We start from the raw sequence: 23,804 nt of genomic DNA, 5'->3' as shown, positions 1-23,804 counted from the left end.
ATACAGGGACTGAATTCATTCTCTACATACAGATAATTATAGGCCGTGTGTATTTAGTCCTGTCTATTACCTGGAGATGTGAGGGGCTGGGGAACCTCCATTATGACGTTCTTGTACAGATCTCTGTGTCCTTCTAAATACTCCCACTCCTCCATGGAGAAATAGACAGCGACATCCTGACACCTTATAGGAACCTATTAAATAGAAAATGGTAGCACACCAAATATGAAATATGTGAAATACGAATAGCAAAATGGCTTTTGTAATCTAGAAAAACATATGAGATACTTAGCACAAAATTTGGCCAAAAGATGTGAGCCCATTCACCAACGACAAGGTGATCTCAGATTGAATGGGTCCCTATACTGACTGCCTGGTGTGAACTGACCTCTGGCTAGTAACATGATAAAGCCTGTATATATAGGACGATAGGAACCAAAACATGTGATTGAATGCGATTAAAATCACCACTTGATGAAGGGCAGAGTGCTCAGTCAGAAAAACAGTATACAAGTAATAGAAAAACTGACGGCACATCTAGAACTAGTCTGAATAGGTGCATACCAAAAGGTAACTTACATATTAAATAGAAAATGGTAGCACACCAAATATGAAATATGTGAAACCTTATAGGAACCTGACACATACAATGATACCGTCATTCCCCGATCCCTTCATAGTGTTACTGTATAATGTCCCAGCATTCCCAGCAGTGTCACCTCTCCAGTCAGCAGCTCAATCATCTTGTAGATGAGTTCTAGGATCTTCTGGTCATTGATGTCCTCATGGATCAGGGGGTGAGGTGGAGGCCCCGTGATTGGGCTCAGGGGTCTTCCCCATCCCTCAGACACAGGGTCCTGACAGCGATCACTAGAGGTCTTCTTCACCACTGTGTAATCCTGGTTATGGAGAGACACATTAATAAATCTCACTACAGTCATTTCCAGAGTCCTCACCTCTCCATTTCTGTCCATCTGTTATTCCCATAGATAAGAATGATGTAATGTGACGTCATCAGAATCTCTCACCTCTCCAGTGAGACGGAGGAGGATCTCTAGGGTGAGGTGTAACATCCTCTCCGCCATCTTGTCTCTGTCCATATCCATCCTTGATGGGTAAATCAGGAAAACTCTCTTATGTAGAAGATCTTCAGAGAGGATCCGATATTGTAGAGACCTGAATGAGAAGATGATCCGATGTAACATCATAAGAATCCTGTGTAATAATACAATTACTGGAGATAATAAGGGAAACATATGAGATTTATTATCTTACAGGGTTTAGTTTTCTCCCCTGACATCTACTAATAAAACCTATATATTTAGGCCACAGACAACAAGCAGTTTCCTCCTCGGAGTCGGCAGCTGAACACGTTCCTCATAGACTCATCTTCCATAACGCTAATTCTCGTCTCATTACCGACACTGGAATCGGCATTAGCAATACTGCAGGAGAGATTCATTACACGCGACATGAGAAATAACTCCTTCATGATGAGGACGACATCTTCATCTTCTACTGCGGCTCTAGAGACAGATGTGGCCAGAGTCGGTCACTGCCTCCATCCCCACCGGCCGTCTATATGAAGGTTTCCCGTCTTCCCCGCACTGGAATCTTCTATCACGTTAGATCTCAGCTCTGAGTCACACCCAGACGTTTGAGGCTTTTAGAAAAGATTTTTAGTTTCCACAATCACAACGGACAGAAATGATCTGATCCCAAAGTCTCCATGTACAGTGATTTATGGGGATTATTTCTGGCCTTAGACTTTCCTATATTACAAGGAAAACTCCAGAAAAAGCCGATATTAAAATGTTTCTAAAGAAAAATTGGCTCCAACAATTCTTGAAAAAACAAAAAAAAATATGGAAAAAGCAGAAGACACATTTTATAATTTTTAACATGTTAAACATTTATTAAAAAGAAATGAATCTTTTTGTGCCCCAGAACATAGATGTACACCGCAGGGACGGCACAGATGAGACTGCAACAAAAACCCTGAAAAGCAAACATGGCATCTAAGAAGGTGTGACAGAGTTTGGCTGAATGCCCCCCGCCTCCAAGTACTCGATAGTATGGGGCGGCCTAGTTACTCCGATACTTAGGCCTGTTTCACACTTCAGTTTTTGTCCATCAGTCAAGATCCGCCGTTTTGCAAAAAAACGGATCCGCTATTTTGTTTGGCAGATCCGTTCTTTTTCCCATTGAGTTGCATTACCAGCGGATCTTGACGGACGGCCATCCGTTGGATCCGTTTTTTGCGGATCCGCCAAAATTTTGCTGTCCACCGACATGCCCGAACGGAGCATGTAACGTTTTTTCGGGCGGCAGGATCCGCACTTCACACTGCGCATGCCCGAAAAACTTCACTCACGGTGGCATCCGTTCACATCAGTTAGCAACGGATCCGCTTTCCGCCATTTTGGCAGATTTTAACTGACACAAAAAAACTGAAGTGTGAAACAGGCCTTACATGCCTAATAATGGGGTCTGGGCTGCAATGTATGAAGGTCTATTAGGCCGGGCCAGAGGCAGCGTCCAATAAGTTACCTTATAACGCCCCCATACACATTAGGGTAAAGTTCCATGAAAGCACTGATTTCGGGGGATTGGCCGACCATATAATGTATTTGGGGGCCTCCCGACAGATGATGTCAGGGCAGAGTAGGATCTGGCATCCTGAATTTCAGAGGATAATCCGTTTGTTCTTCCTGTAGATAATCCTCCTCTAGAGGAGTCTGGAGGCGACTCTCTCATACAGACCACAGGAAAGCTGGAATATTTGTGTGTATGGGGGAGTCAGGAGAGATCGCCGTCTGCCAAATGACCGTTCAGCCAACTCTGATCTCATGTGTATGGGGCCGTTAGTATTACACTGACAGGCAGTGATGATACACGGCACTACAGTAGTACAGGGCATCACCGGAGCCATCAGAGGCTTGTATGTTGTATGATCGCACTGATTAGAGGGGTTTAAAAAAGGTTTAAAGAGGAAAAAAATATCACAGTTTCAGCAACAAGAAATATCCATCACTATATGGAAAGCAGAGTCACTGCACAATGTTAGTTACATCACGTCCATAACTACTTTATTATACTCTATTATCCTGTACACAGTGGAGTAGATAGAAATCACAGATCCCACAGCAATAGCTGGAATTGGACCCTCCAACGTGAAGAAAAAAAATCTCTCTATTTATCTATCTCTCTATCTATATACATTGTTCAAAAAAATAAAGGGAACACTTAAACAACAGAATATAACTCCAAGTAAATCAAACTTCTGTGAAATCAAACTGTCCACTTAGGAAGCAACACTGATTGACAATCAATTTCACATGCTGTTGTGCAAATGGAATAGACAACAGATGGAAATTATTGGCAATTATCAAGACACACTCAATAAAGGAGTGGTTCTGCAGGTGGGGACCACACACTGCATCTCGGTACCAATGCTTTCTGGCTCATGTTTTGGTCACTTTTGAATGTTGGTTGTGCTTTCATACTCATGGTAACATGAGATGGACTCTAAAACCCACACAAGTGGCTCAGGTAGTGCAGCTCATCCAGGATGGCACATCAATGCGAGCTGTGGCAAGAAGGTTTGCTGTGTCTGTCAGCGTAGTGTCCAGAGGCTGGAGGTGCTACCAGGAGACAGGCCAGTACACCAGGAGCAGGACCACTAACCCAGCAGCAGGACCACTACCTTCACCTTTGTGCAAGGAGGAACAGGAGGAGCACTGCCAGAGACCTGCAAAATGATCTTCAGCAGGCCACAAATGTGCATGTGTCTGCACAAACGGTTAGAAACTGACTCCATGAGGATGGTGTGAGGTCACGACATCCACAGATGGGGGTTGTGCTCACAGCCCAACACCGTACAGGGCGCTTGGCATTTGCCATATAACACCAGGATTGGCAAATTCACCACTGGCGCCCTGTGCTCTTCACAGATGGAAGCAGGTTCACACTGAGCACATGTGACAGACGTGACAGAGTCTGGAGACGCCGTGGAGAGCGATCTGCTGCCTGCAACATCCTTCAGCATGACCGGTTTGGCAGTGGTCAGTAATGGTGCGGGGTGGCATTTCTTTGGAGGCCACACGATGTTGGGCTGTGAGCACAACCCCCATGGAGACACAATTGTGCCTTTACCTGGAGATAAATTCCCAGTGGGGGCAATTTCCAAAACGCAATAACTTAAGTGGGGAATTCAGCTCTTTTCACACTTAAGGGATCTGTATATGGAGTCTACAACCTACAGTGCAGGACTCAGTGTGCTGGAGCGCTCCCGATAATCAGCTGCGTGTGTCGCGCTGTGTGATAGTTACAGCACCTGCATGGAGGGCGACACATGCAGCTGATTATTGGGAGCGCTCCAGGGATCCGGGGTCCCGATGCAGCTATTCGGTAAGCGATATTAACCAATAACAACTTCTCCGACGATATTCGCTCATCTCTAGTAATAACAGCTCAAAGAAATTCACCGAACTTTTCATTAAGTTTAATAGTAAGACCCTATTAAATATTGAGCACCAGCGGGACGAAGCATTGACAGCGGCATGTAAAAGTGTGGGCGCCCCTGGTCAAAATGACGGTTATTGTGAGCATTAGTAAGATGAAGACGAAATGATCTCTAAAAGGCCGAACCTCTAAGATGACACATGGCCTTTGTATTTTAGGCAAAAATAATAATAAAACATATATATATATATATATATATACACATATATATATATATATATATATATATATATATATATACTTCTTTACAATTTCAGAATTGCAAAAAGGAAAAAGGGGCGATGCAAAACTTTGGGCACCCTTGGAGATTTGTGTACTGAGATAATTTTGATCAAGATTTCACACCGTAATTAGCTTGTTAGGGTTATGGTGAGATCACATGGTGACCAGGAGCTACAGTCTGAGGAAAGGGCTAAAAAGCCTTCACTAGTCCCCTGTAAAGCTGTATGAGGCCCAGGCTTTATAGTGAAGGGACAGGAGTGAGGGCCTGTGCCCAGTAGCTACAGTCTGAGGAAAAGGCTAAAAAGTCTTCACTAGACCCCTGTACAGTAGTATAATGAGGCCCAGGCTTTATAGTGAAGAGACAGGAGTGAGGGCCTGATCCCAGGACCTACAGTCTGAGGAAAGGGCTAAAAAGCCTTCTCTAGACCCCTGTACAGCTGTATAATGAGGCCCAAGCTTTATAGTGAAGGGACAGGAGTGAGGGCCTGTGCCCAGCAGCTACAGTCTGAGGAAAGGGCTAAAAAGCCTTCACTAGTCCCCTGTAAAGCTGTATAATGAGGCCCAGGCTTTATAGTGAAGGGACAGGAGTGAGGGCCTGTGCCCAGGAGCTACAGTCTGAGGAAAGGGCTAAAAAGCCTTCACTAGTCCCCTGTAAAGCTGTATAATGAGGCCCAGGCTTTATAGTGAAGGGACAGGAGTGAGGGCCTGATCCCAGGACCTACAGTCTGAGGAAAGGGCTAAAAAGCCTTCTCTAGACCCCTGTACAGCTGTATAATGAGGCCCAGGCTTTATAGTGAAGGGACAGGAGTGAGGGCCTGTGCCCAGGAGCTACAGTCTGAGGAAAGGGCTAAAAAGCCTTCACTAGTCCCCTGTAAAGCTGTATAATGAGGCCCAGGCTTTATAGTGAAGGGACAGGAGTGAGGGCCTGATCCCAGGAGCTACAATCTGAGGAAAGGGCTAAAAAGTCTTCACTAGACCCCTGTACAGCTGTATAATGAGGCCCAGGCTTTATAGTGAAGGGACAGGAGTGAGGGCCTGTGCCCAGGAGCTAAGTCTGAGGAAAGGGCTAAAAAGCCTTCACTAGTCCCCTGTAAAGCTGTATAATGAGGCCCAGGCTTTATAGTGAAGGGACAGGAGTGAGGGCCTGATCCCAGGAGCTACAATCTGAGGAAAGGGCTAAAAAGCCTTCACTAGTCCCCTGTACAGCTGTATAATGATTCCCAGGCTTTATAGTTGTGGCGCCCCTGAGGCTCAGTCGCCACAGAGGTACTGCACCTCCTCTCTCTCTTCATGAGGTGTGGTGCCCCACCACCCAGGTAAGGTGGGAACTCCTTTCCATACTCCAACACCTGCACCCCACACAACAAGGTAGTTCTGCACAACCACAAGCGGCTTTGTACTTAGAGAGTAGCAGAGCACCTTTGGTGGTTCCCTGCTTGGAACACTGGATGTGCTGGGAGGTGGGTGGAGTTAAGATACATAAAAAGAGTGGGAAAGTGTAGGATTACAGAGCAGTCCGAGGTCAGTCAGACAGAAGGTCGGCGGAGTAGGAGGTCACTCTGAGAGGAGTGAGGATCCCTGGAAGAAGGGATGGAGGAAGGAGTGCTGCAGCTGCCTCATTGACCTGAGCCAGCTGGCACGGGAAAGGAAAGGAGGAGAAAGACGTGAACTAAACCCTAAGCTTCCATAAGAGAGAGATTAGTACAGAACGAAGGAGTATAGAGAACAGAGAGGAGAAGTGGGTTGGAAGAGGAACCCTGCCTACAGGTTCTCAGCGCAAGGCTGGGGCCCGGACCCCGAGGTTGTATGGACACTTATGGTACTGCAGCAGACACCGGTGGAGTAGCTGGCTGTAAATGCACTACTCCCATCTAAGACTTGGGGCACAACAGCGACTGTATAGAGAGCCGGGACTCAGGAGAAGGGAGTCCGCGAAGCAGGCTACAGCTGTCTGCCGTACAAGTAGAGTTCTTGGGAACATCAGTCAGGAAGAACTCCAGTGTAACACGGTACTAGGAGATCTTCACACTTTAAGGCGCTATAGAGGAGTCGTTCAGGAAGGTACATGTTGGCGGAGTGCTAGAGAGGAGAGTGCTAACTTGCCCGGGGGGGGGGGGGGGTTGATTGAGTCTCTGACCCGGAGGACATGGTACGGAAGCAGGCACTACAGACTGTGAGAAAAGCTTTGGAACTACATTCCCTTGTGTCCTCCATTCCTTCCTGCGTCCGCCTGCCTGGCACTGCTACATCCCCTGCGCCAGACACTACACCATCTAAGTGTCATCACATCTACACTGCCCTGGGGCTACAGCTTCACCTGTGGGGAGCTATACCATCTAAGCTGCAACACACCACCAGCCCCAGAGGATCTGCATATCCAACGAAAGAAAACGATGATTAAAAGGCTTTTTTTACTAATATAAAGAGAAACTTTATTGTTTAGAACCATAGATAAAATATTACATATCACCAATTAGGGGATTAAGGGGAAGTAAACATACACATATGTATATTGTGATTACACATCTAAAAAGACGCACATAACCAGCACCTGAAGGTGTAACCTATACACCTCCAATTATATGACTATCAAAAATTGACAGTTTTGCTGAAAAATAGTACATCAATCTCAAAGTGGACACTACAATATTATGTCCTCATATCCTACAGCTAATTTAGAAAATTCATATTATAGATGACTATTATATCATGCCTCCACCGCCGAGAAGCTAACCGTTATATATAATGGACGTAATCACTTATAATAATAGATCTTATATGGTGTGGTACCTAAACGTAGCCACTTATCCTGGCTAATCACCCATAATGTTATCTACAATACCGCCAGCAAGTGGCCACTAAACATACCATAGTGATTATCACCGGCAACAGCCGCTATGTACAAAAAATCACATCACACCATAATGGCCATTACCAGCAATGGCCGCTACATATGTAGATTAACGTCCTTACTAAACTAATTATTACCGGCAGTGGTGGTCTGGAGGTGCACAGGTGCCTGGGTAGCGCGTCCGCCCCGACGTGCGTTTCGGACCCGCCTTTTTCAAGGGGCCTAGCCGGTATGTACACCGGTGTCCTTAAATAGTGTACCCGGACGCCGTGAATTCGGCGTTACCGTAAGTCATGTCCGCGGCCCGGAAGTGACGCGCTCTGTCACCGAGGCAACCACAACACCGGTCAGCATCTGCGTCACACAGTGGGAGTGGCCGGGGCGGGCCAACCCCATCATGTAGAGATGCCACATGCGGACAGGGGCAGCGGTGACAAGGGGACAGGCGCGTACAGGGCCGCTGGCACCGACCCATAGCTACACGGAAAACATACAAAGAACACATTTATTGTAATATACACATACTACCAATTATACACAGGATCAGCAACCATCTATAAGGACACTACCATATATATTTTTTCTATAATATATAACAATTATTACACCATCAACAATAATCCTTGCATATCATTATTAGACTAAGGATATATATAATATAAACATCATGATCCTTGCTGACTTCTTCATTTCTTGGCAACAATTATTCACCCACAAGTGGCTAGAATATATATGATGTCCATAGATATATGGTTCACTTTGTCCATCCTTATAGATCCCAACACTAAAGTAATAAAATAAAACATTAAAAGAAAAATTAAAAAAGTGATATCACAAATCATAGGCGATGTTTACCCACAGAGCAGTATTCATAGGAATGGGGCATAACTGATGTTTTCATTGAGTCCAGATGGATGGACTGATCCAATTGTCCATATCCATCTGGACTCAAGTTGGGCCAACTTCTTGGAAATCCCACCCCCACGGATCCCTGTCTCGACCATGTCGATACCCCTCACCCTAAGGAGGCTGCCATCGCAGCCATGGTATCTCCGAAAATGGCGTGAAATGGTCTTTAATGATGTTATATCCTCCGCGGTCGCTGCAGCCTCTATGCCCAAAACATGTTCCCGCACTCTAACCTTTAGCTGTCTAGTAGTCATACCCACGTAGATCATATTACATGGGCAGACAGCATAATATACTACATTTTTACTAGTACCTGTGATATATTTTTTTATTTTAAACTCCCGGGATCCATTTTGGGTAACAAAAACTTCTGTGCGATCAATGTTTGGGCAAGCGACGCAGCGACCACACGGAGTACTACCACAACGACCAGCCATTTGATCTAAGAAGGTGACCATTGGCTCACCCACATAGTGGCTTTGCACCAACTTATCGCGCAAATTCCTTGATCTTCTGGCCGCGACAGCAGCCCTATCCGGCAGGAGACTCGACAAGACCGGATCAGCCTTCAATATATACCAGGATTTATCTAGAATCTTCCGCATACGCGGGAAGTGTGAATGATAATTGGTAACAAACCTCACTTTACCCGATTCTTTCCTTGATTTTGTACCATATAGGAGTGTGTCTCTTAACGAGTATCTGGCCCTATTAAATGCCTTTTTGATCATTCGGTTACTGAAACCTCGTTCAAGCAGCCTTTCCTTTAAATCTTCCGCCTGCCTGAAAAAGTCTTCATTGGTCGAGCACAACCTGCGTAATCGCAGGAATTGTCCGGTGGGAACCGACTGGACCATATGTCCCGGATGGGAAGATGATGCGCGGAGTAACATATTGGTAGCAGTTGGCTTACGGAAGATATCCGTTTGTATCTCACCCCTATGATCTTTCTTCAAGACTATATCTAGGAAATCTATTGATACCGGATCATCTTTATAGGTAATGTAGATATTTAAATCATTATTATTTAAGGATAGCATAAAGGACTCGAGGTCAACCCTAGACCCCTGCCAGATCAACAGTATGTCATCGATGTACCGCGTCCAAGAGAGGACGCGGCACATCGGCATCTGCTGATCTGGCAGGGAGAGGTCTCTCTCCCACAGCCCCAGGAACAGGTTAGCATAAGCAGGGGCAAAAGATGACCCCATAGCTGTTCCCTGGAGCTGTAGGAAGAAAGACTCCTTATGCAACTTTTAAGCGAGCATAATACTAAAATTATTACTCAATTAGATGGATCTATTCAAAATCTTGAAGAAGAACTCAAATCTATTGGTACGGTTGAAAAATTGAAAACCTTTCATAGTAATATGGATAAGACTTTGGAAACTGTTGTAAAGAAGATACAGGCTACACAGTTGAATAAAATTAACCGTGATCGTCGAGATTACGAAAATAATACAGTATATTTATGGAGGAAGTTTCCATTACATGGCCATCAATTAGGTCATACTCCATCTCAAACGTCAGTCTCATCTCTAAGTGACATGTCAGAAAGATCAGGGTCATCTATGACTACTGGATCAGGATTGATGAGACTTAATCAAAGAGAACGCACGTTTCATCCATACAGACGTCATGATCGCTCTCCCGTATCTACTATATATGGTAACAAGGTAATTAACCTTAGTGATCATAAATTTACTGTGATTGATTTGAAGTTATTGGAGAAGGGCCTTTCATTTTCTCCATCTGCATCCTTTGATGCATTTTTGGCAATTAAGGATTTACATCTGTTTGCCCGTTCATTGATTTACAAAAAACATTTTTTTGATGGCAACCTCTCGAATTTATTTCCAACAGAGGAAGAACAAATAGCGTTGCAGACAATGGAGGATCTAGCCACCGAACACAGTGTTCCAGAGGGAGGTAAGGTTCCACCCTCGATACGGCCCAAATCTAAGAGGTTTCCCCTTATATCATCATGTCCCAATGTGGACTTATTTGTACAAATTGTAAGTAAAGAATTTTTAGAAATTCCAAAATATATTCGTGGTGATAACCTTACAAAAGAAGAACGGGGACGTCTGCGTGTCCTTCAAGACTTAAGGGATGTAGTTTTTAAACCAGCGGACAAGGGGAGCAATGTAGTAGTTTGGCCAAAGGTGTTATATGAAAAAGAAGCCTTTCGCCAGTTAGATAATAAAATCTGCTATAAAAAAAACTCACATTTAACCCCTTGTCCGCCTATTCCCTACAACTACATACTATTATTAATAAAGCAAGGGAAGCAGGAAGCATCACTAAGGAGTTGGCTGATGCCCTGATGGTTGTGGAGCCAACTATCCCGACTTTTTATTTACTCCCTAAAGTCCACAAGGACGCGCAGACGCCCCCAGGCCGGCCCATTATATCGGGTAGAGGTAATTACCTGGAGCATGTAAATAGGTGGATAGACTCCAAACTGCAACCGCTAGTGGAGGGGTTGCCATCATTTCTTAAAGATACGGGTGAGCTGTTGAGACGTGTGGATGGCTTGCATTTGGAAGATGACATGATGCTGGTGACAGGAGATGTTGAATCCCTGTACACCAGCATCAGGCATGAGGATGGCATTAGGGCTACAACATTTTTTCTTGGTATGTCCAATTTACCTGTGGAGATTAAAGAGTTGGTGATCGAGTTATTGCGTTTTACTTTGACGCATAACTTTTTCGTTTTTAAGGGGTCTTTCTTCCAACAGCTCCAGGGAACAGCTATGGGGGCATCTTTTGGCCCTGCTTATGCTAACCTGTTCCTGGGGCTGTGGGAGAGAGACCTCTCCCTGCCAGATCAGCAGATGCCGATGTGCCGCGTCCTCTCTTGGACGCGGTACATCGATGACATACTGTTGATCTGGCAGGGGTCTAGGGTTGACCTCGAGTCCTTTATGCTATCCTTAAATAATAATGATTTAAATATCTACATTACCTATAAATATGATCCGGTATCAATAGATTTCCTAGATATAGTCTTGAAGAAAGATCATAGGGGTGAGATACAAACGGATATCTTCCGTAAGCCAACTGCTACCAAAATGTTACTCCACGCATCATCTTCCCATCCGGGACATATGGTCCAGTCGGTTCCCACCGGACAATTCCTGCGATTACGCAGATTGTGCTCGACCAATGAAGACTTTTTCAGGCAGGCGGAAGATTTAAAGGAAAGGCTGCTTGAACGAGGTTTCAGTAACCGAATGATCAAAAAGGCATTTAATAGGGCCAGATACTCGTCAAGAGACACACTCCTATATGGTACAAAATCAAGGAAAGAATCGGGTAAAGTGAGGTTTGTTACCAATTATCATTCACACTTCCCGCGTATGCGGAAGATTCTAGATAAATCCTGGCATATATTGAAGGCTGATCCGGTCTTGTCGAGTCTCCTGCCGGATAGGGCTGCTGTCGCGGCCAGAAGATCAAGGAATTTGCGCGATAAGTTGGTGCAAAGCCACTATGTGGGTGAGCCAATGGTCACCTTCTTAGATCAAATGGCTGGTCGTTGTGGTAGTACTCCGTGTGGTCGCTGCGTCGCTTGCCCAAACATTGATCGCACAGAAGTTTTTGTTACCCAAAATGGATCCCGGGAGTTTAAAATAAAAAAATATATCACATGTACTAGTAAAAATGTAGTATATTATGCTGTCTGCCCATGTAATATGATCTACGTGGGTATGACTACTAGACAGCTAAAGGTTAGAGTGCGGGAACATGTTTTGGGCATAGAGGCTGCAGCGACCGCGGAGGATATAACATCATTAAAGACCATTTCACGCCATTTTCGGAGATACCATGGCTGCGATGGCAGCCTCCTTAGGGTGAGGGGTATCGACATGGTCGAGACAGGGATCCATGGGGGTGGGATTTCCAAGAAGATGGCCCAACTTGAGTCCAGATGGATATGGACAATTGGATCAGTCCATCCATCTGGACTCAATGAAAACATCAGTTATGCCCCATTCCTATGAATACTGCTCTGTGGGTAAACATCGCCTATGATTTGTGATATCACTTTTTTAATTTTTCTTTTAATGTTTTATTTTATTACTTTAGTGTTGGGATCTATAAGGATGGACAAAGTGAACCATATATCTATGGACATCATATTATATATTCTAGCCCCTTGTGGGTGAATAATTGTTGCCAAGAAATGAAGAAGTCAGCAAGGATCATGATGTTTATATTATATATATATCCTTAGTCTAATAATGATATGCAAGGATTATTGTTGATGGTGTAATAATTGTTATATCTTATAGAAAAATATATATGGTAGTGTCCTTATAGATGGTTGCTGATCCTGTGTATAATAGGTAGTATGTGTATATTACAATAAATGTGTTCTTTGTATGTTTTCCGTGTAGCTATGGGTCGGTGCCAGCGGCCCTGTACGCGCCTGTCCCCTTGTCACCGCTGCCCCTGTCCGCATGTGGCGTCTCTACATGATGGGGTTGGCCCGCCCCGGCCACTCCCACTGTGTGACGCCGATGCTGACCGGTGTTGTGGTTGCCTCGGTGACAAAGCGCGTCACTTCCGGGCCGCGGACATGACTTCCGGTAACGCCGATTTCGCGGCGTCCGGGTACACTATTTAAGGACGCCGGTGTACATACCGGCTAGGCCCCTTGAAAAAGGCGGGTCCGAAACGCGCGTCGGGGCGGACGCGCTACCCAGGCACCTGTGCACCTCCAGACCACCACTGCCGGTAATAATTAGTTTAGTAAGGACGTTAATCTACATATGTAGCGGCCATTGCTGGTAATGGCCATTATGGTGTGATGTGATTTTTTGTGCATAGCGGCTGTTGCCGGTGATAATCACTATGGTATGTTTAGTGGCCACTTGCTGGCGGTATTGTAGATAACATTATGGGTGATTAGCCAGGATAAGTGGCTACGTTTAGGTACCACACCATATAAGATCTATTATTATAAGTGATTACGTCCATTATATATAACGGTTAGCTTCTCGGCGGTGGAGGCATGATATAATAGTCATCTATAATATGAATTTTCTAAATTAGCTGTAGGATATGAGGACATAATATTGTAGTGTCCACTTTGAGATTGATGTACTATTTTTCAGCAAAACTGTCAATTTTTGATAGTCATATAATTGGAGGTGTATAGGTTACACCTTCAGGTGCTGGTTATGTGCGTCTTTTTAGATGTGTAATCACAATATACATATGTGTATGTTTACTTCCCCTTAATCCCCTAATTGGTGATATGTAATATTTTATCTAAGGTTCTAAACAATAAAGTTTCTCTTTATATTAGTAAAAAAAGCCTTTTAATCATCGTTTTCTTTCGTTGGATATGTTATATTTGGTGATAGGCATAACTAATCCGAGTGGACACATGGGGACTCAAACTAATTATATATAATGATTGTTACCATGTGTCCTAGTCATACTTGGTATATTTACCAGAGGATCTGCATGCAGCGTCGGCCTAACATCTCACTTGCCGAACACCACAGGCGGCGTCACAAACTATTCTATTTAAACTACATTACAGACTACCATTGATTTGGGCACCCAGGGCCACGGACGAGGTCACCGCCGCTGTGACACATCCCTTTGACACCGGCAAGGTACCGAGTACCCCACAACCCTTGGTGGAGGGCGACCCATAGTGAACGGACAGGAGTGAGGGCCTGTTCCCAGGAGCTGCAGTCTGAGGAAAGGGCTAAAAAGCCTTCACTAGACTCCTGTACAGCTGTATAATGAGGCCCAGGCTTTATAGTGAAGGGACAGGAGTGAGGGCCTGTGCCCAGGAGCTACAGACTGAGGAAAGGGCTACAAAGCCTTCACTAGACCCCTGTACAGCTGTATAATGAGGCCCAGGCTTTATAGTGAAGGGACAGGAGTGAGGGCCTGTGCCCAGGAGCTACAGACTGAGGAAAGGGCTAAAAAGCCTTCACTAGACCCCTGTACAGCTGTATAATGAGGCCCAGGCTTTATAGTGAAGGGACAGGAGTGAGGGCCTGATCCCAGGAGCTACAGTCTGAAGAAAGGGCTAAAAAGCCTTCACTAGACCCCTGTACAGCTCTATAATGAGGCCCAGGCATTACAGTGAAGGGACAGGAGTGAGGGCCTGTGCCCAGGAGCTACAGTCTGAGGAAAGGGCTAAAAAGCCTTCACTAGACCCCTGTACAGCTGTATAATGAGGCCCAGGCTTTACAGTGAAGGGACAGGAGTGAGGGCCTGTGTCCAGGAGCTACAGTCTGAGGAAAGGGCTAAAAAGCTTTCACTACACCCCTGTACAGCTGTATAATGAGGCCAAGGCTATATAGTGAAGGGACAGGAGTGAGGGCCTGTTCCCAGGAGCTACAATCTGAGGAAAGGGCTAAAAAGTCTTCACTAAACCCCTGCACAGCTGTATAATGAGGCCTAGGCTTTATAGTGAAGGGACAGGAGTGAGGGCCTGTTCCCAGGAGCTCCACTCTGAGGAAAGGGCTAAAAAGCCTTCACTAGACCCCTGTACAGCTGTATAATGAGGCCAAGACTATATAGTGAAGGGACAGGAGCGAGGGCCTGTTCACAGGAGCTACAGTCTGAGAAAAGGGCTAAAAAGCCTTCACTAAAACCCTGTACAGCTGTATAATGAGGCCCAGGCTTTATAGTGAAGGGACAGGAGTGAGGGCCTGTTCCCAGGAGCTACAATCTGAGGAAAGGGCTAAAAAGTCTTCACTAAATCCCTGTACAGCTGTATAATGAGGCCTAGGCTTTATAGTGAAGGGACTGGAGTGAGGGCCTGTTCCCAGGACCTCCACTCTGAGGAAAGGGCTAAAAAGCCTTCACTAGACCCCTGTACAGCTGTATAATGAGGCCCAGGCTTTATAGTGAAAGTATAGGAGTGAGGGCCTGTGCCCAGGAGCTACAGTCTGAGGAAAGGGCTAAAAAGCCTTCACTAGTCCCCTGTACAGCTGTATAATGAGGCCCAGGCTTTATAGTGAAGGGACAGGAGTGAGGGCCTGTTCCCAGGAGCTACAGTCTGAGGAAAGGGCTAAAAAGCCTTCACTAGTCCCCTGTACAGCTGTATAATGAGGCCCAGGCTTTATAGTGAAGGGACAGGAGTGAGGGCCTGTGCCCAGGAGCTACAGTCTGAGGAAAGGGCTAAAAAGCCTTCACTAGTCCCCTGTACAGCTGTATAATGATTCCCAGGCTTTATAGTTGTGGCGCCCCTGAGGCTCAGTCGCCACAGAGGTACTGCACCTCCTCTCTCTCTTCATGAGGTGTGGTGCCCCACCACCCAGGTAAGGTGGGAACTCCTTTCCATACTCCAACACCTGCACCCCACACAACAGGGTAGTTCTGCACAACCACAAGCGGCTTTGTACTTAGAGAGTAGCAGAGCACCTTTGGTGGTTCCCTGCTTGGAACACTGGACGTGCTGGGAGGTGGGTGGAGTTAAGATACATAAAAAGAGTGGGAAAGTGTAGGATTACAGAGCAGTCCGAGGTCAGTCAGACAGAAGTTCGGCGGAGTAGGAGGTCACTCTGAGAGGAGTGAGGATCCCTGGAAAAAGGGATGGAGGAAGGAGTGCTGCAGCTGCCTCAGTGACCTGAGCCAGCTGGCACGGGAAAGGAAAGGAGGAGAAAGACGTGAACTAAACCCTAAGCTTCCATAAGAGAGAGATTAGTACAGAACAAAGGAGTATAGAGAACAGAGAGGAGAAGTGGGTTGGAAGAGGAACCCTGCCTACAGGTTCTCAGCGCAAGGCCGGGGCACGGTCCCCGAGGTTGTATGGATACTAATGGTACTGCAGCAGACACCGGTGGAGTAGTTGGCTGTAAATGCACTACTCCTATCTAAGACTTGGGGCACAACAGCAACTGTATAGAGAGCCGGGACACAGGAGAAGGGAGTCCGCGAAGCAGGCTACAGCTGTCTGCCGTACAAGTAGAGTTCTTGGGAACATCAGTCAGGAAGAACTCCAGTGTAACACGGTACTAGGAGATCTTCACACTTTAAGGCGCTATAGAGGAGTCGTTCAGGAAGGTACATGTTGGCGGAGTGCTAGAGAGGAGAGTCCTAACTTGCCCGGGGGAAGGGGGGTTGATTGAGTCTCTGACCCGGAGGACATGGTACGGAAGCAGGCACTACAGACTGTGAGAAAAGCTTTGGAACTACATTCCCTGGTGTCCTCCATTCCTTCCTGCGTCCGCCTGCCTGGCACTGCTACATCCCCTGCGCCAGACACTACACCATCTAAGTGTCATCACATCTACACTGCCCTGGGGCTACAGCTTCACCTGTGGGGAGCTATACCATCTAAGCTGCAACACATCACCAGCCCCAGAGGATCTGCATGCAGCGTCGGCCTAACATCTCACTTGCCGAACACAACAGGCGGCGTCACAAACTATTCTATTTAAACTACATTACAGACTACCATTGATTTGGGCACCCAGGGCCACGGACCAGGTCACCGCCGATGTGACACATCCCTCTGACACCGGCCCGGTACCGAGTACCCCACAGCCCTGGGTGGAGGGAGACCCATAGTGAACGGACAGGAGTGAGGCCCTGTTCCCAGGAGCTACAGTCTGAGGAAAGGGATAAAAAGCCTTCACTAGACCCCTGTACAGCTGTATAATGAGGCCCAGGCTTTATAGTGAAGGGACAGGAGTGAGGGCCTGTTCACAGGAGCTATAATCTGAGGAAAGGGCTAAAAAGTCTTCACTAAACCCCTGTACAGATGTATAATGAGGCCTAGGCTTTATAGTGAAGGGACAGGAGTGAGGGCCTGTTCCCAGGAGCTACAGTCTGAGGAAAGGGCTAAAAAGCCTTCACTAGACCCCTGTACAGCTGTATAATGAGGCCCAGGCTTTATAGTGAAGGGACAGGAGTGAGGGCCTGTTCCCAGGAGCTACAGTCTGAGGAAAGGGCTAAAAAGCCTTCACTAGACCCCTGTCCAGCTGTATAATGAGGTCCAGGCTTTATAGTGAAGGGACAGGAGCGAGGGCCTGTTCCCAGGAGCTACAGTCTGAGGAAAGGGCTAAAAAGCCTTCACTAGACCCCTGTACAGCTGTATAATGAGGCCCAGGCTTTATAGTGAAGGGACAGGAGTGAGGGCCTGTGCCCAGGAGCTACAGTCTGAGAAAAGGGCTAAAAAGCCTTCACTAGACCCCTATACAGCTGTATAATGAGGCCAAGGCTTTATAGTGAAGGAACAGGAGCTACAGTCTGATGAAAGGTCTAAAAAGCCTTCACTAGATCCCTGTACAGCTGTATAATGAGGCCGGGGCTTTATAGTCAAGGGACAGGAGTAAGGGCCTGTGCCCAGGAGCTACAGTCTGATGAAAGGTCTAAAAAGCCTTCACTAGATCCCTGTACAGCTGTATAATGAGGCCCAGGCTTTATAGTGAAGGGACAGGAGTGAGGGCCTGTTCCCAGGAGCTACAGTCTGAGGAAAGGGCTAAAAAGCCTTCACTAGATCCCTGTACAGCTGTATAATGAGGCCCAGGCTTTAAAGTGAAGGGACAGGAGTGAGGGCATGTGCCCAGGAGCTACATTCTGAGGAAAGGGCTAAAAAGCCTTCACTAGACCCCTGTACAGCTGTATAATGAGGCCAAGGCTTTATAGTGAATGGACAGGAGTGAGGGCCTGTGCCCAGGATCTACAGTCTGAGGAAAGGGTTAAAAAGCCTTCACTTGACCCCTGTACAGCTGTATAATGAGGCCCAGGCTTCATAGTGAAGGGACAGGAGCTACAGTCTGAGGAAAGGGCTAAAAAGCCTTCACTAGACCCCTGTACAGCTGTATAATGAGGCCCAGGCTTTATAGTGAAGGGACAGGAGTGAGGGCATGTGCCCAGGAGCTACATTCTGAGGAAAGGGCTAAAAAGCCTTCACTAGACCCCTGTACAGCTGTATAATGAGGCCCAGGCTTCATAGTGAAGGGACAGGCGTGAGGGCTTGTGCCCAGGAGCTACATTCTGAGGAAAGATCTAAAAAGCCTTCACTAGAACCCTGTACAGCTGTATAATGAGGCCAAGGCTTTATAGTGAAGGGACAGGAGTGAGGGCCTGTGCCCAGGATCTACAGTCTGAGGAAAGGGCTAAAAAGCCTTCACTAGACCCCTGTACAGCTGTATAATGAGGCCCAGGCTTTATAGTGAAAGGACAGGAGTGAGGGCCTGTGCCCAGGAGCTACAGTGTGAGGAAAGGGCTAAAAAGTCTTCAGTAGACCCCTGTACAGCTGTATAATGAGGCCAAGGCTTTATAGTGAAGGGACAGGAGTGAGGGCCTGTTCCCAGGAGCTACAGTCTGAGGAAAGGGCTAAAAAGCCTTCACTAGACCCCTGTACAGCTGTATAATGAGGCCCAGGCTTTATAGTGAAGGGACAGGAGTGAGGGCCTGTGCCCAGGAGCTACAGTGTGAGGAAAGGGCTAAAAAGCCTTCACTAGACCCCTGCATAGCTGTATAATGAGGCCCAGGCATTATAGTGAAGGGACAGGAGTGAGGGCCTGTGCCCAGGAGCTACAGTCTGAGGAAAGGGCTAAAAAGCCTTCACTAGACCCCTGTACAGCTGTATAATGAGGCCCAGGCTTTATAGTGAAGGAACAGGAGTGAGGGCCTGTTCCCAGGAGCTACAGTCTGAGGAAAGGGCTAAAAAGCCTTCATTAGACCCCGTACAGCTGTATAATGAGGCCCAGGCTTTATAGTGAAGGGAAGGAGTGAGGGCCTGTGCCTAGGATCTACAGTCTGAGGAAAGGGCTAAAAAGCCTTCACTAGACCCCTGTACAGCTGTATAATGAGGCCCAGGCTTTATAGTGAAGGGACAGGAGGGCCTGTGCCCAGGAGCTACAGTCTGAGGAAAGGGCTAAAAAGCCTTCACTAGACCTCTGTACAGCTGTATAATGAGGCCAAGGCGGCTTTATAGTGAAGGGACAGGAGTGAGGGCCTGTGCCCAGGAGCTACAGACTGAGGAAAGGGCTACAAAGCCTTCACTAGACCCCTGTACAGCTGTATAATGAGGCCCAGGCTTTATAGTGAAGGGACAGGAGTGAGGGCCTGTGCCCAGGAGCTACAGTCTGAGGAAAGGGCTAAAAAGCCTTCACTAGACCCCTGTACAGCTGTATAATGAGGCCCAGGCTTTATAGTGAAGGGAAGGAGTGAGGGCCTGTGCCAAGGATCTACAGTCTGAGGAAAGGGCTAAAAAGCCTTCACTAGACCTCTGTACAGCTGTATAATGAGGCCCAGGCTTTATAGTGAAGGGACAGGAGTGAGGGCCTGTTCCCAGGAGCTACAGTCTGAGGAAAGGGCTAAAAAGCCTTCACTAGACCCCTGTACAGCTGTATAATGAGGCCCAGGCATTATAGTGAAGGGAAAGGAGTGAGGGCCTGTTCCCAGGAGCTACAGTCTGAGGAAAGGGCTAAAAAGCCTTCACTAGACCCTTGTACAGCTGTATAATGAGGCCCAGGCTTTATAGTGAAGGGACAGGAGTGAGGGCCTGTGCCCAGGAGCTACAGTCTGAGGAAAGGGCTAAAAAGCCTTCACTAGACCCCTGTACAGCTGTATAATGAGGCCCAGGCTTTATAGTGAAGGGAAAGGAGTGAGGGCCTGTTCCCAGGAGCTACAGTCTGAGGAAAGGGCTAAAAAGCCTTCACTAGACCCCTGTACAGCTGTATAATGAGGCCCAGGCTTTATAGTGAAGGGACAGGAGTGAGGGCCTGTGCCCAGGAGCTACAGACTGAGGAAAGGGCTAAAATTCCTTCACTAGACCCCTGTACAGCTGTATAATGAGGCCCAGGCTTTATAGTGAAGGGACAGGAGTGAGGGCCTGTGCCCAGGAGCTACAGTCTGAGGAAAGGGCTAAAAAGCCTTCACTAGACCCCTGTACAGCTGTATAATGAGGCCCAGGCTTTATAGTGAAGGGAAAGGAGTGAGGGCCTGTTCCCAGGAGCTACAGTCTGAGGAAAGGGCTAAAAAGCCTTCACTAGACCCCTGTACAGCTGTATAATGAGGCCCAGGCTTTATAGTGAAGGGACAGGAGTGAGGGCCTGTGCCCAGGAGCTACAGACTGAGGAAAGGGCTAAAAAGCCTTCACTAGACCAGTGAAGGGACAGGAGTGAGGGCCTGTGCCCAGGAGCTACAGTCTGAGGAAAGGGCTAAAAAGCCTTCACTAGACCCCTGTACAGCTGTATAATGAGGCCAAGGCTTTATAGTGAAGGGACAGGAGTGAGGGCCTGTGCCCAGGAGCTACAGACTGAGGAAAGGGCTAAAAAGCCTTCACTAGACCCCTGTACAGCTGTATAATGAGGCCCAGGCTTTATAGTGAAGGGACAGGAGTGAGGGCCTGTGCCCAGGAGCTACAGTCTGAGGAAAGGGCTAAAAAGCCTTCACTAGACCCCTGTACAGCTGTATAATGAGGCCCAGGCTTTATAGTGAAGGGACAGGAGTGAGGGCCTGTTCCCAGGAGCTACAGTCTGAGGAAAGGGCTAAAAAGCCTTCACTAGACCCCTGTACAGCTGTATAATGAGGCCCAGGCTTTATAGTGAAGGGAAGGAGTGAGGGCCTGATCCCAGGAGCTACAGTCTGAGGAAAGGGCTAAAAAGCCTTCACTAGACCCCTGTACAGCTGTATAATGAGGCCCAGGCTTTATAGTGAAGGGAAGGAGTGAGGGCCTGTTCCCAGGAGCTACAGTCTGAGGAAAGGGCTAAAAAGCCTTCACTAGACCCCTGTACAGCTGTATAATGAGGCCCAGGCTTTATAGTGAAGGGACAGGAGTGAGGGCCTGTTCCCAGGAGCTGCAGTCTGAGGAAAGGGCTAAAAAGCCTTCACTAGACCCCTGTACAGCTGTATAATGAGGCCCAGGCTTTATAGTGAAGGGAAGGAGTGAGGGCCTGTTCCCAGGAGCTACAGTCTGAGGAAAGGGCTAAAAAGCCTTCACTAGACCCCTGTACAGCTGTATAATGAGGCCCAGGCTTTATAGTGAAGGGAAGGAGTGAGGGCCTGATCCCAGGAGCTACAGTCTGAGGAAAGGGCTAAAAAGCCTTCACTAGACCCCTGTACAGCTGTATAATGAGGCCCAGGCTTTATAGTGAAGGGAAGGAGTGAGGGCCTGTTCCCAGGAGCTACAGTCTGTGGAAAGGGCTAAAAAGCCTTCACTAGACCCCTGTACAGCTGTATAATGAGGCCCAGGCTTTATAGTGAGGGGACAGGAGTGAGGGCCTGTTCCCAGGAGCTACAGTCTGAGGAAAGGGCTAAAAAGCCTTCACTAGACCCCTGTACAGCTGTATAATGAGGCCCAGGCTTTATAGTGAAGGGACAGGAGTGAGGGCCTGTTCCCAGGAGCTGCAGTCTGAGGAAAGGGCTAAAAAGCCTTCACTAGACCCCTGTACAGCTGTATAATGAGGCCCAGGCTTTATAGTGAAGGGACAGGAGTGAGGGCCTGTGCCCAGGAACTACAGTCTGAGGAAAGGGCTAAAAAGCCTTCACTAGACCCCTGTACAGCTGTATAATGAGGCCCAGGCTTTATAGTGAGGGGACAGGAGTGAGGGCCTGTTCCCAGGAGCTAGTCTGAGGAAAGGACTAAAAAGCCTTCACTAGACCCCTGTACAGCTGTATAATGAGGCCCAGGCTTTATAGTGAAGGGACAGGAGTGAGGGCCTGTTCCCAGGAGCTAGTCTGAGGAAAGGACTAAAAAGCCTTCACTAGACCCCTGTACAGCTGTATAATGAGGCCCAGGCTTTATAGTGAGGGGACAGGAGTGAGGGCCTGTTCCCAGGAGCTAGTCTGAGGAAAGGACTAAAAAGCCTTCACTAGACCCCTGTACAGCTGTATAATGAGGCCCAGGCTTTATAGTGAGGGGACAGGAGTGAGGGCCTGTTCCCAGGAGCTACAGTCTGAGGAAAGGGCTAAAAAGCCTTCACTAGACCCCTGTACAGCTGTATAATGAGGCCCAGGCTTTATAGTGAAGGGACAGGAGTGAGGGCCTGTTCCCAGGAGCTGCAGTCTGAGGAAAGGGCTAAAAAGCCTTCACTAGACCCCTGTACAGCTGTATAATGAGGCCCAGGCTTTATAGTGAAGGGACAGGAGTGAGGGCCTGTGCCCAGGAACTACAGTCTGAGGAAAGGGCTAAAAAGCCTTCACTAGACCCCTGTACAGCTGTATAATGAGGCCCAGGCTTTATAGTGAGGGGACAGGAGTGAGGGCCTGTTCCCAGGAGCTAGTCTGAGGAAAGGACTAAAAAGCCTTCACTAGACCCCTGTACAGCTGTATAATGAGGCCCAGGCTTCATAGTGAAGGGACAGGAGGGAGAAAAGTGGGGAAAGGAGCCAGAAGAGCCGGACTGCCCATCACTAACCTGCAGAGCCGCACTCCACATATATGGCTGCTCTGTGCGCACAGGACCTGTGATGAGGTCACAGGAAGGGAGGAGTCAGGGGTCACATGATCAGGGGCCTCAGTGTGTGCAGGCCTCTGCTGTGCTGGTTGTCATGGTGCTGGATGAGGGGAAGTTTGTGTGGGGTCAGGAGGGGTTTACAGGGTGGATGTAGCGGAGCCGTGTGTGTACGAGGTGTACGGAGCGGAGCCCTGTGTGTATGAGGTGTACGGAGCGGAGCCGTGTGTGTCCGAGGTGTACGGAGCGGAGCCGCGTGAGTACGAGGTGTACGGAGCGGAGCCGTGTGTGTACGAGGTGTACGGAGCAGAGCCGCGTGTGTACGAGGTGTACGGAGCGGAGCCGCGTGTGTACGAGGTGTACGGAGCAGAGCCGCGTGTGTACGAGGTGTACGGAGCGGAGCCGTGTGTGTACGAGGTGTACGGAGCGGAGCCGCGTGAGTACGAGGTGTACGGAGCGGAGCCGCGTGCGTACGAGGTGTACGGAGCGGAGCCGCGTGCGTACGAGGTGTACGGAGCGGAGCCGCGTGCGTACGAGGTGTACGGAGCGGAGCCGCGTGCGTACGAGGTGTACGGAGCGGAGCCGCGTGCGTACGAGGTGTACGGAGCGGAGCCGCGTGCGTACGAGGTGTACGGAGCGGAGCCGCGTGCGTACGAGGTGTACGGAGCGGAGCCGCGTGCGTACGAGGTGTACGGAGCGGAGCCGCGTGCGTACGAGGTGTACGGAGCGGAGCCGCGTGCGTACGAGGTGTACGGAGCGGAGCCGCGTGCGTACGAGGTGTACGGAGCGGAGCCCTGTGTGTACGAGGTGTACGGAGCAGAGCCGCGTGTGTACGAGGTGTACGGAGCGGAGCCGCGTGTGTACGAGGTGTACGGAGCGGAGCCGCGTGCGTACGAGGTGTACGGAG

General features: G+C 48.1%; 1 pseudogene; it reads right to left on the bottom strand.

Annotated features, from left to right (window-relative positions):
* LOC141076813 (uncharacterized) overlaps positions 1-9,363 on the bottom strand; it is a 99,793-nt pseudogene extending 90,430 nt beyond the window's left edge.
* Positions 9,364-23,804: the final 14,441 nt, after the last annotated feature.

The sequence above is a fragment of the Dendrobates tinctorius genome, unplaced genomic scaffold (genome assembly GCF_039654945.1).
Source record: "Dendrobates tinctorius isolate UK_male_01 unplaced genomic scaffold, ASM3965494v1 ptg000430l, whole genome shotgun sequence".
In the NCBI taxonomy this organism is placed as follows: domain Eukaryota; kingdom Metazoa; phylum Chordata; class Amphibia; order Anura; family Dendrobatidae; genus Dendrobates; species Dendrobates tinctorius.
Note: the sequence above shows the minus strand (reverse complement) of the source record. Positions and strands in the feature narration are given on the sequence as shown.